Source organism: Cucumis sativus, chromosome 2, assembly GCF_000004075.3.
Source record: "Cucumis sativus cultivar 9930 chromosome 2, Cucumber_9930_V3, whole genome shotgun sequence".
Classification (NCBI taxonomy): domain Eukaryota; kingdom Viridiplantae; phylum Streptophyta; class Magnoliopsida; order Cucurbitales; family Cucurbitaceae; genus Cucumis; species Cucumis sativus.
Window position 1 is genome coordinate 16,638,046 of NC_026656.2, and position 14,479 is coordinate 16,652,524.

A 14,479-nucleotide genomic window follows, 5' to 3' on the forward strand; every position below is an offset into this window, starting at 1 on the left:
ATAAGCTTTCTCCAGGTCGAGCTTCAAAAGCACGCCTTTTCTGCCTCTTAAAGACCATTCGTCAACAGCCTCGGAAGCAGTTAAGATAGCATCAAGGATTTGCCTTCCCTCCACAAAATCCATTTCAGAGTCATTAATTATCGATGGAAGAACTTTTTTAAGCCTTGAAGCAAGCACCTTGGAGATAATTTTATACAAGGAGGTAATCAAGCTAATTGGTCTGAAGTCACTGACACGGCCCGCCTCTTTCTTTTTGGGGATGAGGCAAATATAAGTCTCGTTACATCTTCTATTAATAACTCCGTTTTTAAAAAAATCTTGGAACACCCTTACGAGGTCGGGCTTCAGAATGTTCCATGATTTTTTATAAAACTCTCCAGTCATGCCATCAGGGCCAGGGGACTTGAGACAACCCAAATCAAAAACAGCTTCTCTAATTTCTTTTTCGGTAAAGGGAGCCTCAAGTAAATTCGAATCCTGTAAGCTAAGGCCTCTCCAATTAAGACCGTCACAAATAAACGGCGAGGAGATCCTTGTGCCATATAACATTGAAAAGAAGTTGAGGATCTCTTCCACAATCTCCTTCTCTGTGACAAGAGTCTTCCCATCAATACTAACCAAGGAGGAAATAATACTTTTACTTTTACGAGCCGAAACCCATTTGTGGAAGAAGCTTGAGTTTTCCTCTCCCTCCCTAAGCGAGTGAAGCTTCGATTTTTGAATCCACAGCTTCTGTTCTTTCACAATCAAATCAAACAGAGCTCCTCTACAATTTTCTCTTTCCTTCACATTTTCCTCGTTGAGACAGCTTGACTCTTCAAGTGAGTCAAAAAGAGTTAATCTTATCAATCAGCACCTGTTTTTGGGAGAAGATGTTACCAAAAGTCTCCTTATTCCAGCTTTTTAGTATGGCTTTCAGACCTTTTAGCTTTTCCATGAAAGAGAAAATAGGCCAGCCTTATAGAGATTACCACCGGTATTTGAATTGGGCCTCGTAAGTATTGTGGGCGGGCTAAACCCTTCAGTTTTCATCGATCAAGTGGCTGGATATGAATCTCTTAACAATATTCGACTATCCTTGATAAATGGACAACAAGCTCCAGAGGGATATTCGCTACAAGGAGGAGGATTCACCTGATATTACTTTATTATTAGCTGAATTCCATAACAGCCAGATAGGGGGACATCATGGTGCATTGAAAACATATCAAAGGCTAGCAAGGGAGGTCTATTGGCGAGGTATGAAAGCCCATATCCGCACCTATGTTGCTGAATGTTCCGTGTGTCAACAAGCCAAATACTTGTCTTTAACTCCGGCTGGTTTCCTTCAAGCATTACCCATTCCGGACCGTGTGTGGGTTATGGATTTTATTGAGGGCCTCCCCAAATCCGAGGGTTATGATGTTATATTGGTAGTTGCGGATCTTCTTTCCAAGTATGCACATTTCATCCCCTTGAAACATCCATTTGGTGCAAAAGTGGTTGCTGCTGTTTTTCTGCGAGAGATTATTCGTTTGCATGGATGCCCCTGAAGTATAGTGTCGGATCGTGATCGTATTTTCACAAGTCTATTATGGGAAGAGTTGTGGAGGTTGTTGGAAACTCAGTTGAGACGAAGCACCACTTACCACCCCCAAACAGATGGTCAAACGGAAGTTGTCAATCGAGGGGTGGAGACGTATCTAGGGTATTTTTCTATGAACACACCTAAACAATGGGTTAAATGGCTAGCTTGGGCTGAATTGAGCTATAATACAACAGTCCGTACAGCCACATTGATGACCCCCTTCGAGGCCCTCTATATTACCATATGTGAAGGGCTCGAGCCGGGTGAATGATGAAGTAGACCATTTGATGAAAGAAAGAGATGAAATTTTGGGCGTTTTGAAGGCCAATTTACTGAAAGCACAGCAGCGAATGGTCGAAAACCCAATTCAAATGAAGATAGCCAAGTAAGCCAAAACCAACACTTCTTTGCATGTAGGCAGGAGAAGAAAATATGATGTAAATCTTCTAAAGCATGCAAACACAAGGGACAAACATGAGGAGATAAACTGAGAAAGGGAGGTTTCATTTGCAAAACTTCTGCACAGTTCATAGTCCATTTCGCATTCTCCAAAGCGTGATATTCACTCTTCTAGGGCTTTCTGTCTTCCAAATTGTCGAGTACTTTGTTTTCAAGACTGTGTTAGAACATGTTTGGCTGATTAATAAATTAGTAGAACACACTATTTGGTGTTCTATCATTTTGGTATCGGAGAAATCGAATCTGTGAAGTTCTATATCATGGCTCAAAAGCGAATTGAGGAAAAGTTGGAAATGGTAGATCAAGAAATATCCGGCATTCGAGCAGAATTACATGGTCTGCCAACAATCAAGAAAAACGTGTCATCTTTGGCGAAGAGTATTGAGAGGTTAGGAGTATAGGCTGAGAAGCAACAACAGCAACCAGAAACACTGTTGAAATATATTGAAGGAATGATCAAAGGGAAGACAACGATGGAAGAAGTACTAGAAGGATCATCAAGTGAGTTGACAGCATGGTTGATGTCAGTGATTGGACGATGATGGGAGGAAAATATGAGGAAAAACATACCAAGTTGGAGGGTGAAGATTCTGCGGGCGACCGAAGCAAATTTAAAAAAATTGAAATGCCAGTTTTTGTGGGAAATGATCCTGATTCTTGGTTGTTTAGGGCTGAGAGATACTTTCAGATACACAAACTGAGTGAGTCAGAGAAAATGATTGTGTCCATTGTTAGTTTTGATGTAGCAGCTTTGAATTGGTATAGATCTCATTATTAGTTTTGATGGAGCGAGATATATCCTATTAAAGTTGTCGTGTTACTTAATCGCATTATAACGCAAAGACATTCCTTTGCTCTTTCTTGCATACAAGTTAGTTCCCATTTCTATTTTGTCATCCATATTCCCTCTTATAGAATCTCTAAGCGTAGATATCTAGTGGTAGTTTGTTCTTGTATTTCTTTTATACCATTCGTTATTCTTTAATTCTTTTATACTGCCTAGATAATAAGTAATACCTAAAATTAATATCTTGAATCAATTCCTTATGTTCGACCCGGGATCACCCAAGTAAACCTACCATTTCACTTGCACTTGGACAAGTAGTAAGAAAACTTGTACTCAAGAGGACTTAGTTGCCACACGATATGAAGGTCTAGTGAGCAATTCACATGCAGTTAACATGCTTAGTGATATATCGCCTAGATTGAGTATAATTTTCATTCACCATTTACTAACACTAAGTCCTGATTGTTGAAGAGAAACAACACCTCAATAACCGGAGCGATCGACTTCTATCTTTAGTTATTCGATCTTGAACCTTAATTGCACCGAGAGATGGCCTGGGATGAAACAAATTTACATTTATTTTATTCAGTCTCAAGCATACATTGTCCTAAGATGCTACATTATGAAAGACTTCTGCCTTTAGTTATTCGATCTCAGGCCTTAATTGCACTGAAATGGCTCGGGATGAAAGAATTCTGTCTTTATTCTATTTAATCTTGGGCATACATTACATTGAGATGCTCCGAAATGAAATTTTTTTGCATTTAGTTATTCGATCTCGACCTTAATTGCATCGAGATGACCCGTTATTAATAAATCACAAAGAAGATATAAATCGCAAGGACGTCTATGGAATTTGTGAAAAAATAATCTCGCATCATGGACTTTTCTTATTTTGTTATACGAACCATAAATATTTTGGATTTTTCTACATTTATGTAAATTACTCTTAAATTAATCTAATTAATATTTAATTGGAAATCACCGCCACTTGGATATAGGAATACGGGAGCATCCCACATTCTCTAAATAACACCCACATATGGAAGTTATTATCTTAATTTAAATTAATGATCACAAATAGCAAAAAAGTTAAAACTATTTACAAAATATAGCAAAAAAATTGAAACTATTTACAAAAAGACTCAAATGTGCTATAGAGAATTTAATTATTATGCTAATTAGTTTCAATTTAATTAGTATATTTGAAAATTCCACTTAAATTTGATTAACACTAAAATAATTAGTTAATATATAATAATTATTTAAATCACATTTAAATGAATATCTCTCACATAACCAATAGTTTGAATTTAATTAAATAGAATTAAACTAAATTATTAATTAATTCTTCAATTATTTAATTTCTAAATTAAATATTTTATATTTGATTTAATATAGATTTGAATCATACTCATATAAGAATTTCTCTCATAACCTATTGTTTGAATTTGTATCATATACGTATTAAATTTTAATCTATAGTTTTATTACAAATTTAATTCATATTAAATTAATATTTGAACTCATTCAAATATTTATTATTTCATAAATTAATTTTAAATCATATACAAAATTAAATTTATATAATAAAGTTCAATTAAAAGATAAATTTTATATTATAATATATCACCATACATTATACTAATTTTCAAAGTAAATATGAACATTTCAAATTACAGTCAATATGTAATAACCTTAATACCCTTTACATACTAGGAAGGGACCTAATAAATTTACATTTCAAAGTGTTGGGAGCTAGCTACCATAGTTGAAATCAATTTATTTACTTTAGTTGTCATATTATCCTTAAGAGCACCTCATGCCTCCACATCAATAATCATTTTATCTCATTGCAACAATCACCCATATAAATATTGAATCAACATATGGTTCTGTACCTAATGATGAAAAACTTGGCACTGAGCCAAGTATCTCCCCCAATAATCGTAAAGTGATTCATCCTTTCCTTGTGTGATGCCATAGATTTTCTTCCTCACACTAGTAGCATAAAAGGTTGAAAAGAACTTTTCCAAATATTGTCTCTACATCTACTCCCATGATAGCAATTCTAGCTACAGAATTCAACACCTAAAAACCCAACATATATACATTTTTCCACACTTCCATAGCAAACCAATATTTCCATTTCACCTACAAGAAAGAAGATCAACACCTACAAAACAAGCATACATTTCCACACATCCAATGGCAAACTAATACTATTTCTAGCTATAGAATTCAACATGTAAGAAACCTACAAAACCAACACATACATTTCCACACTTCCATGGCAAACCAATATTTCCATTTCACCTACAAGGAAGATCAACCCCTACAAAACCAGCATACACTTCCACACATCCAATGGCAAACTAATACTATTTCTAGCTATAGAATTCAACATGGTAAGAGGCCACAAAACCAGCACATACACTTCCACACTTCCATGGAAAACTACAAAAATACACTTTTCCACACTTTCATAATACTACAAAAATACACATATCAATCAAGTAAATAATATGTAAAGTATTAAAGTATGTGTACAACAAATTCCTCCACTAATACACACTTTCCACATAGTACTACAACAAATACACTCTAAAGTCAACACCTAAAACACTACAATACAACACTTATTCATAAACTACTACAAGCAGAAAACCTCAAAATTAAAGTATGTACAACAAGTAGTACTAGAATCTCGTAGCTTATATATTAAAACAATTAGTATTAGTACTAGTAACTTATATACTACAAAAAAAGTGTAAAAGCTTACACAAATCGGCTAACAAAGCTTGCATATTTTGTTCGAATCTCGTCAATCTCCTCTTGCGTATATGCACTTTTTTGTATTAAACTACGTAAAAAGAAAGGTATGAAAAGAATAAGTTTAGATAATTTATGTAATTTGTAACATATAAAAAGTGAAAGTAGAAACTTACAAGGCTAGTGATGGGAGTACTAGAAATATGCACGATTTCATGTATATACTTTTGGACATAATACCCACACCCAACCGAATCCAATTGACGAGGACACTGCATGTATATAAATTACATACAAATTATTCTTATGTTTCATTGAAAATAATTATGTGTCAATGCAAATTACCTTTATAGGTTTCCATTTCGGATTTGACCGATAATGTTGTAAATCATGCTTAGCTTGCCATGTTTTTAATCCTCTATACATTTGGAAACATTAGAATTAGAAGACAATGAAGTCAAATAAGAAGTAAATCATAAGTCACATTTATGACTCCATGGATGTCTTCGTTAACTTTACTTTGAAGAGAGTCCAAAACATAAACACAGTTCTCTCGAAGATCGATGACATGCAACATCCAATGAAAACTACAATAAACATCTTCAATGTGAGTATACATTTAACCTCAATGAAAAACATAATAATGTGTTAATCTTATTTATTTACCCAGTATTATACGGAATTAGAACTATTTGTTCCAAGGTAGCCGCTTCTAACTGGTTGGCAAAATTTCTGGATCGGAGATCACGATCCTTGATATGTGATGTTATTTTTGCTTGGTCATAACAAAAAACTTGCTTCCACAATCACATTCATCCCAAAGATATCTAAGTAAAAGCAACCGTAGTTAAAAAGGAACAAAATAACTATAGCTATAGTATTGGACATAAAGATGAGTAAAAGATGTTTACTTACGTAATGTATGCTAGGATGCACATATAGCCTATTTCTACCATGCCGCAATAATGGAGCAAGTCCTAACGAGCTAAATAAATGAATTTGTTTTTACCGAATATTAGCTTGTTCATTAGGATGCGAACCATATCTACATCCTTCATATTGTTCACGACATGTCCATATAAGAGCTTAATGGTTCCATTAACATTTATGTAATTTGAAGAATACAGAACATCCTTTGGGGTTGAATGCTCCAAGCACAAACAAAATAATATCAAAACCTAAAATACAATCACAAATAAATATCAAAGCTTCAATAGCACATAAACAAGTCAACGAGGTCATTCAACAATATTACCTAATGCTTGATTTAAAGTCTCTATCTTGCCCTTCACTGGAATAGGTAAACTACAATCTCCTCCTGTGAGCAAGTCCACCAAGATTTTAACATTGGGACCACCATTGCTATCATCAAGTACGGTTGCTATTGCAACAATATTATTAATTGTTCCTATAGCCAATTTGCACGGTGTTTACTTTACAAGTATTAAAAGCATCATTAAGAACAATTTATCCTATAAACATTAAAATTTTAAAAGTGACAACAAAGTTAATTACCTTCACTTCTTCGTTCATAGGTGTGTTGCCCAAATCCTCATCGGCATAGAGATCTATGTTAACACTTCTGATGGACGATCTCAAGTGATTATGACCCTTTTTGTAACTTTTGCTTTTTGAGTCATCTTCTACAACTTGAGAACTTGCAATTTTCTCTTTCCCTTTCACTGTCTTGAAATATAGTGATTGAGAGACAAAACCACCCATGCCACGTACACGTCCACCATGCCCCTTAGAGCCCAATGACTCAGTCAATATGTCCTCATCTCTATGTGTTTCAGCTAATGCATCCTATAGAACAATACAAGTATTCATCATTAACTAAGTTAACAAAAGATTAAATATTGTATATAAGTAAATCGCAAGCAAACTTACGATTCGAGAGACACAATCTCGAGTAGCATCATCAAAATAATCATTGTTTTTTCCTTTTCTTGCTTCTTTCCAAAGAGTTGAACGATAGGAAAGATCACACGTTATATTATGCAACCAAAGATATATATTTAATTAGCATAAACATATTAAGATAAATTATTTCATTCAATTAGAAATACTTACTAATTCTTCGGCAGGATTTTCATATCCCTTACTAGCAATGTGATGATTGTATATGCATTTTGATCTTCTTTCCCCTTGAATACGACTATAATCCTATACAAAAAATTAGTTTGTAGTTACATACCAAACCAACATTAAAGTTAACATGTAATTAAATTTATTTACCTCACATTCTTCAGTCAGTCTAGCGTCCACAAAGGATTTCCAATCTTCTTGATTAATATGAGAATAGATCTTAGGAGGAAACTACAAACATGATGGTTGATCCTTAAACGGAAGTATATACAGAAGAGTTAACGTAGTTTTGAAAGTTCGATACTTTCTTGATGCAGACATTAGGATAGAATGTCTAACATTGGGATGTAACTCAAACGACATCTACACAAGAAAAAAGAAAAAAATATTTAGACTTAGGGAAATCAAACTACATTGTAAGAAAAATGTAATTATAGAATTCATACCGATATACAACCGTAGATTTTATCTTTCAACTCATTCGAAACTTGTTTCCAAGATTTGTATGTGATAGGAATCTGCTGTCGAACACACACACCAATGTAACTTTGAATTTTCTTAGATATAGCTCTTACAAGTTGCCCATGTTCATTAAATTGAACGGGCAACCGTTGCCCAGTTTCTTACATGCTAACTCTGGCATAGTCGTTGGGCCACATGGCGCGAATGATTTGTTTCTTGCTTTGGGAATCATTTTTCTTTCATCCTCACTTAAGTATGTGACTCCTCCATCTATGAATCTGCAAAAAAAAACATATATGTATTAGTAAGCACGTTAGTGAGCAAAGTAAGGACATAAAATAAGCTTAGTAATTACAATCTCTGAACATAAATCTATTATAAAGGAAAGTAAATGGCATACCTTAATAAAACATTTATACAATTATTACTTATCAACCCATCTACCCTCACAATCATGTCTAATATATGATGAAGTTGTATCATCAATCTCGTGAGGTGTATCAACATTGGGCATCTTTTGAACAACTCCATAACCACACTCTAGTAGCATATCTCCTATTTCATCTTCAAAGAAATCTTCTTCAATAGTTCTACGTGGAGATGTTAAAACCACTGACCATTTAGGATTTGCAGAATCTTTCACATAGAATATGTGTTTTGCTTGGGAGGCTAAAACAAATGGGTCTGATTTATGTCCAATACGTTTGAGATCCACAATGGTAAACTCAAGCTCGTCCACTTTGACTCCACTTCTATTATCAACCCAATCACACTTAAATAAAACAAAGGATAATTGATGGTAATCAATCTCCCATATCTCTTGTATTATGCCATAAAATGTCATATCTGATATGACTGGGTTTTTGTCTTTAGAACTAGACACTTGCATTGTAGTGGTTGTTATACTAACTCCACTATTTTGAACTCTCCTAATATCATCGACGTCTTTTTGTGTGGTAGTAATAACCATTGATCATGTAATCAGAATATGTAGCCACATGTGGAGAAGGTCCATGAGCTATCCATCTTAAGGAAGGCGTGATGGAATTTTTAGGAACTTCGAGAGCGAGGGCAACCTACAAAATATATTGGATCTGATTAGTTTAGATCTAAAATAAACATGGAAGTGTATGGTTCTAGTAATTACCCGTGTGGACAACCACCGACTGAATGTTCGATTATGCTCTTCTTGAATCCATTTTTTACTTCTATATTTACCAGAGTTAAGCTTACACAAACTCTCCATATTTTTTCTGTCAGAAATAACAAAATTATTAGGTAATTACATACCCAACTTATGTAAAATGAGAATAGATGGGATTTAGAACGTACTCAATGTATGGTAGAACTTCGTTTACATTTTGAATAACGTAAAGATGAGCTTGATCTAACTGCTCCTTAATCGGTCTGATAAAAGAAGAAGCTGATAATGATCTATCCACGTTTGAATCTGCTTTTATTACAGATGAGTTTAGTCCAATAGTGCTAGCACCCACCATAAATTTTGAACAGAACTCTATAGCCTCTTCAACAATATAATTTTCTACCATACATCCTTCTGGTCGATTTCTGTTTCACACATAATTTTTCAAAACTTTCATGTATCGTTCAAAAGGATACATCCACCTTAGATGAACAGGTCCACATAACTCAATTTCTCTTATGAGATGCACAACAAGGTGTACCATTATGGTAAAAAATGATGGTGGAACATACTTCTCTAATAGGCATAGAGTGACAACAACATCTTCTTGCATTCCTTTTAATTGTGATGAACCAACTGTCTTCTTACATATAGCATTAAAGAAGAAGCATAGTCGAACAATTACAAGTCTTACATGTTTCATAAAATACCATGAATTGCCACAAGTAGCAACTGTTGCATAAGAACGTGATGGTTTGTACAAGAATTTCTTCCCCACTCGATGTCGTTAAAAAAATAATTGATCTCTAATTGTATTCACATCTAAAGTCTTTGCATTTACGCATTTTAAACAAGGACAAGTCATGACGTTCGACATCTTTGAATGTTTCAACCCATTTTTAATAAACATCTCAACCCCAAAAGCATAATCAGAGGGAGGCGGTGGCTGTCGTGGATCTGAACGGTGGAAGAACCTCTGGTTGGCGGCTTCGTGAATCGGAGATGAAAAGAAAAAGAGGGGTGGGGCGGCTGGAAGATGTGAGGAAGAGGAAGAGAAAAAGAAAGAAAAAGAAAAAACGGGGAAGGGACGTGCGAGAGAGAGAGAGAGAGGAGAGAGAAAGAATATTATTAAATGTATTTTCTTTTCTTTTTTTTATTTCCTTTTTCTTTATTTAACTTAATGATTTAAAAAAAATTATAACAATATTATTAAATGTATATTATTATTATCTTAACCTTCCAAATCTCTTTCTCCCTTAACTTCTTTTCTAAAAAAAAGGATATATATACACACATATATATAATAAGGTACCCTAGAGTTCGAGATGTTACAAGTGTAGTCTCCAACATTAAACCTTTGTCAAATAAATTTCCAAACTTGAAATAAACAAAGATTACTACTACATAAACTAAAGTATAAGAATTAATAAGAACATTTTAAGATTAGAGAAATAGAAATAAAACACAAATAATTATTATATGTTTAAAAACAAAAGATGAACTTACAGTCCCTATAACACACTTAATATAAATCTAGTCTTCACCCTATTAACCTCAATCTCCATTAACACACTTCTCACTACATCTCCATAAGTTCCAAATCAACACTCTCTATTTACCATTACATTTTCTTACCAAACTAATCCAGATACCAATATGTTAATAACACGAAGTCAGTGAAAAATGTCTCAAAAGTTAATCCTAAATTAAATTGAGGAAAATAGAGAAGTGAACATTACGTTCCAATTTCCAAACAATGATAAACTAAATCTCTCCCTTTCTCTTATTTGTAGTTACCTTTTATATTTATCATTCACTATTTCATTTCTTCACTCTCTTTGGTACTTTCCTTCTTTACCTTTAAACCCCAATCTCCATTAACCCACTGCCCACTTCCTCTTCATATCTTCCAAATCAACTCTCTATTTACCATTACATTTTCTTACCAAACTAAATCCACATACCAATATGTTAATAACAAAAAGCAGACAACAGAAATTAGAACCTACTAAAGATTTATTCAATGATCTATTTTGATGCCTAAAAAAAAAAAGCGTATGAAAATTCTTTGAACCTCCAGAAGAAGGCTCGAAAGGGCCTCTGTAGTCCACTCCCTTTCGTCCAATGTCTGATGAAGTAATACCAGATTGGTATTCACGGGTTGAGTTGCCCTCTGTCTTGGTCTGCCCTGTGCTAGCCGAAGATGACGGCTGGGCACGCGATGGTTGCAATGGCTGGGCACGGTGGTGGCTATGGTGGTGGATTCGAAGATGATTGGACACGAGGGACTCTTGCGGCGGAAGCACGACGGCGACTGTGACTGGGAAAGACTTGGAGGAAGAGTTATAGGCGACTGCGAATGGTCGAAGATGATTGAGCACAACAGAGGCGTTTCTCGATAGCCGAAGCACGATGGCGACTGGGAAAGACTTGAAGGAAGAGTTTTAGCCACGACGGCGATTGGGATGAATTATGGGCACAAAGACGACGATGAGTTTTAGGTCATAGAATGAGAAGAGAAGGGAGAAGGAAATTCGAAATCGAGAGAGAAAATTTTGATAGGAATGGGTAAAGTAAGAGAGAGAGGGAAATTTAATTTTTACAACTTAAAAAAATTAAAAAAGAAATTAAAAAGGGGAAGGGTCTTTAATGTCAGTTTTCACATAATAAAAAAAAATAAAAATTAAAAATGGAAATTTAATGATCCGTCTTTTCAGAAATGACATTAAAGCCAGATTTTCATTTTTTTCACCTGACACTAAAGCCCATATTTCTTCTAGTGAAGGAAAGGTTTAGGTTTCACTTTCAGACATATACCAATTGTAGTCACGCATCAATAGTAAGAGCGAAAGTTAACCTATGAGATAATTAAACACTAATTCAACAAACCATTTAGAAATTTAAATCTGAAGGCATTTCAATCAAACTTTAGTAACGCTGGGAGAAAAACCTAATTGTAGCCATTTTCATTTTTTAAAAAAATTAAACAAACTTTTTTAGTCCAAGCAAATAAGCTTATCAATCTTCAGATCAATTCCTCAACTATGAAATGTCAAATTGTATTGTTTTCTAAGAGTTGCTTAACAATTTCATCATTTTTTTATGCCTCCAAAAACAAAGATTTGGCATCAACTTTAGTGGACACCCCCTCCCAAACTACGTTCTATAAGCCTAAAAGACGGGATGAAGCCAACAAATATCGCCCTCCTCTTTCTACTACTACTAACTCATACAATGATACATTGTTGGAAAGGATTTTTGGAGGTTGGAGGAAATTTGGAAGAGAGAATTGAGATAAGAGGCTACTTGTGTTATTAGACACTTCTATTTTTTTGACTTAATACAAGTCGAAGGACATCCCTCTTATTTATCCTAGTTGTCACTCCTAAATGAATGGCTAGGATTTTGGCAACACATTCTTTATTTAACGGTTACAAATGACTCTCTAGAATATTCTTTACAATTACACTCATTTCTTATATTTTCTAAATGTATCTTCAATCTTCTCTAAATATCTCCTACAATTGATTTATCTAGAATATTGTAGTAATTAATACTTTATAGAAATTTGGCTTTTATTTGGGCTATGCCTAAATATTGTTAAACCCAAAATCAAGTTTATATTTCAACATCCTCTCTTAAACTTGATTTTGTTACTCCAAGCAGGTCTCTCAATTTTGTGAATTCTTCTTTTTTAAGAGGCTTAGTGAAAATGTTGGCTACCGGATCACGAGTCTTCACGCACTCTAACTATACTTCCTTTCTTCTGATGCACTCTCTAATATAATAATAATGTGTATCAATGTGCTTTATTCTGGTTGTGGAAAACTAGTTTTTGGCCAAAGCAATTGTTGATTTGTCATCTATGAAAACTTCTGGTTGGCTCTTCTTTTGGCAATATCATAACTCCTTTAATAGATTTCTCAACCAAGTTACATGAGGTAGCAACCACATATTATGCTTCACACGTAGAGAGAGTAACAATGGGTTGCTTCTTTGACATCCATGTGAAGGCAGTGTGCACACACATATGCACACACGCACACATGCACACGCATACACAAACACACACACACATGTGCACACTCACACTCACACCCATCCTCACGACCACATGCGCACTCACACACGCACACCCACCCACACGGGTACACACGCACTCGCACACGCACACGCCCACACCCACACACGAACACACGCATGAGCGCATGCACACATCCACATACACATGCACGCAAACACGCACGTCCACCCATACGGGCACATGCGCACTCACACACACGCACACCCACCTACACGGGCACACGCGCACTCGCACATGCGCGTACAAGCACACGTACACGCACAAATACGCATGCACACACGCACACGTACATGCACATGCACACACACGAACACATATGCACATGCACACACACGAACACATATGCACGCGCGCACACGTGCACACACATGCACTAGCACACGCACACCCACCCACATGGGCACACACGCATCGACACACATGCACGCACGCGCACCCACACAGGCGTATGTGCACTCATACACACACAAGCACACGTACACCCACCCACATTGGCACACGTGCACTCGCACACGCACATGCATACACCCACACACACGCACGCCCATGCGCATGCACGCACACGAACACAAGCATGAACGCACGCACACATCCAGACACGCACGCGCACACACACACACATGTACGAACATACGCACACCCACCCACACAAACATATGCGCACTTGCACACATGCACACACACACACCCACACACATGCACGCATGCGTACATGCACACTCACCCACACGGACACATACGCACTCACACACACGAGCACACACACACCCACACAGACACACGCGCACTTTCACACACACACACAAGCACACGCACGCGCACACGCATATGTACACACACACATACATGCGCATGCACACACACGAACACACGCATGAACGCACGTCCACCCATACGGGCACATGCGCACTCACACACACCCACACCCACCTACACAGGCACATGCGCATGCACGCACACGAACACACGCATGAACGCATGTGCACACACACACACGCACACCCACCCACACGGACACATGCACATTTGCACACATCCACACACACATGCACGCACGCGCACACCCACCCACACGGACACATGCACATTTGCACACATCCACACACACATGCACGC

General features: G+C 36.2%; 1 long non-coding RNA gene across 2 annotated transcripts; it reads right to left on the reverse strand.

Moving 5' to 3' along the window:
- Positions 1-6,074: 6,074 nt before the first annotated feature.
- LOC116402006 lies at positions 6,075-7,219 on the reverse strand. 2 transcript variants are annotated; one of them, XR_004214364.1, is made up of 4 exons: positions 7,101-7,219; positions 6,841-6,903; positions 6,252-6,412; positions 6,075-6,172 (listed from the first exon to the last, which is right to left on the reverse strand). It is a non-coding gene; the product is annotated as an uncharacterized LOC116402006 (long non-coding RNA). The 2 variants fall into 2 exon arrangements; XR_004214363.1 differs by having other exon boundaries at positions 6,075-6,412.
- Between the last annotated feature and the right edge of the window lie 7,260 nt (positions 7,220-14,479).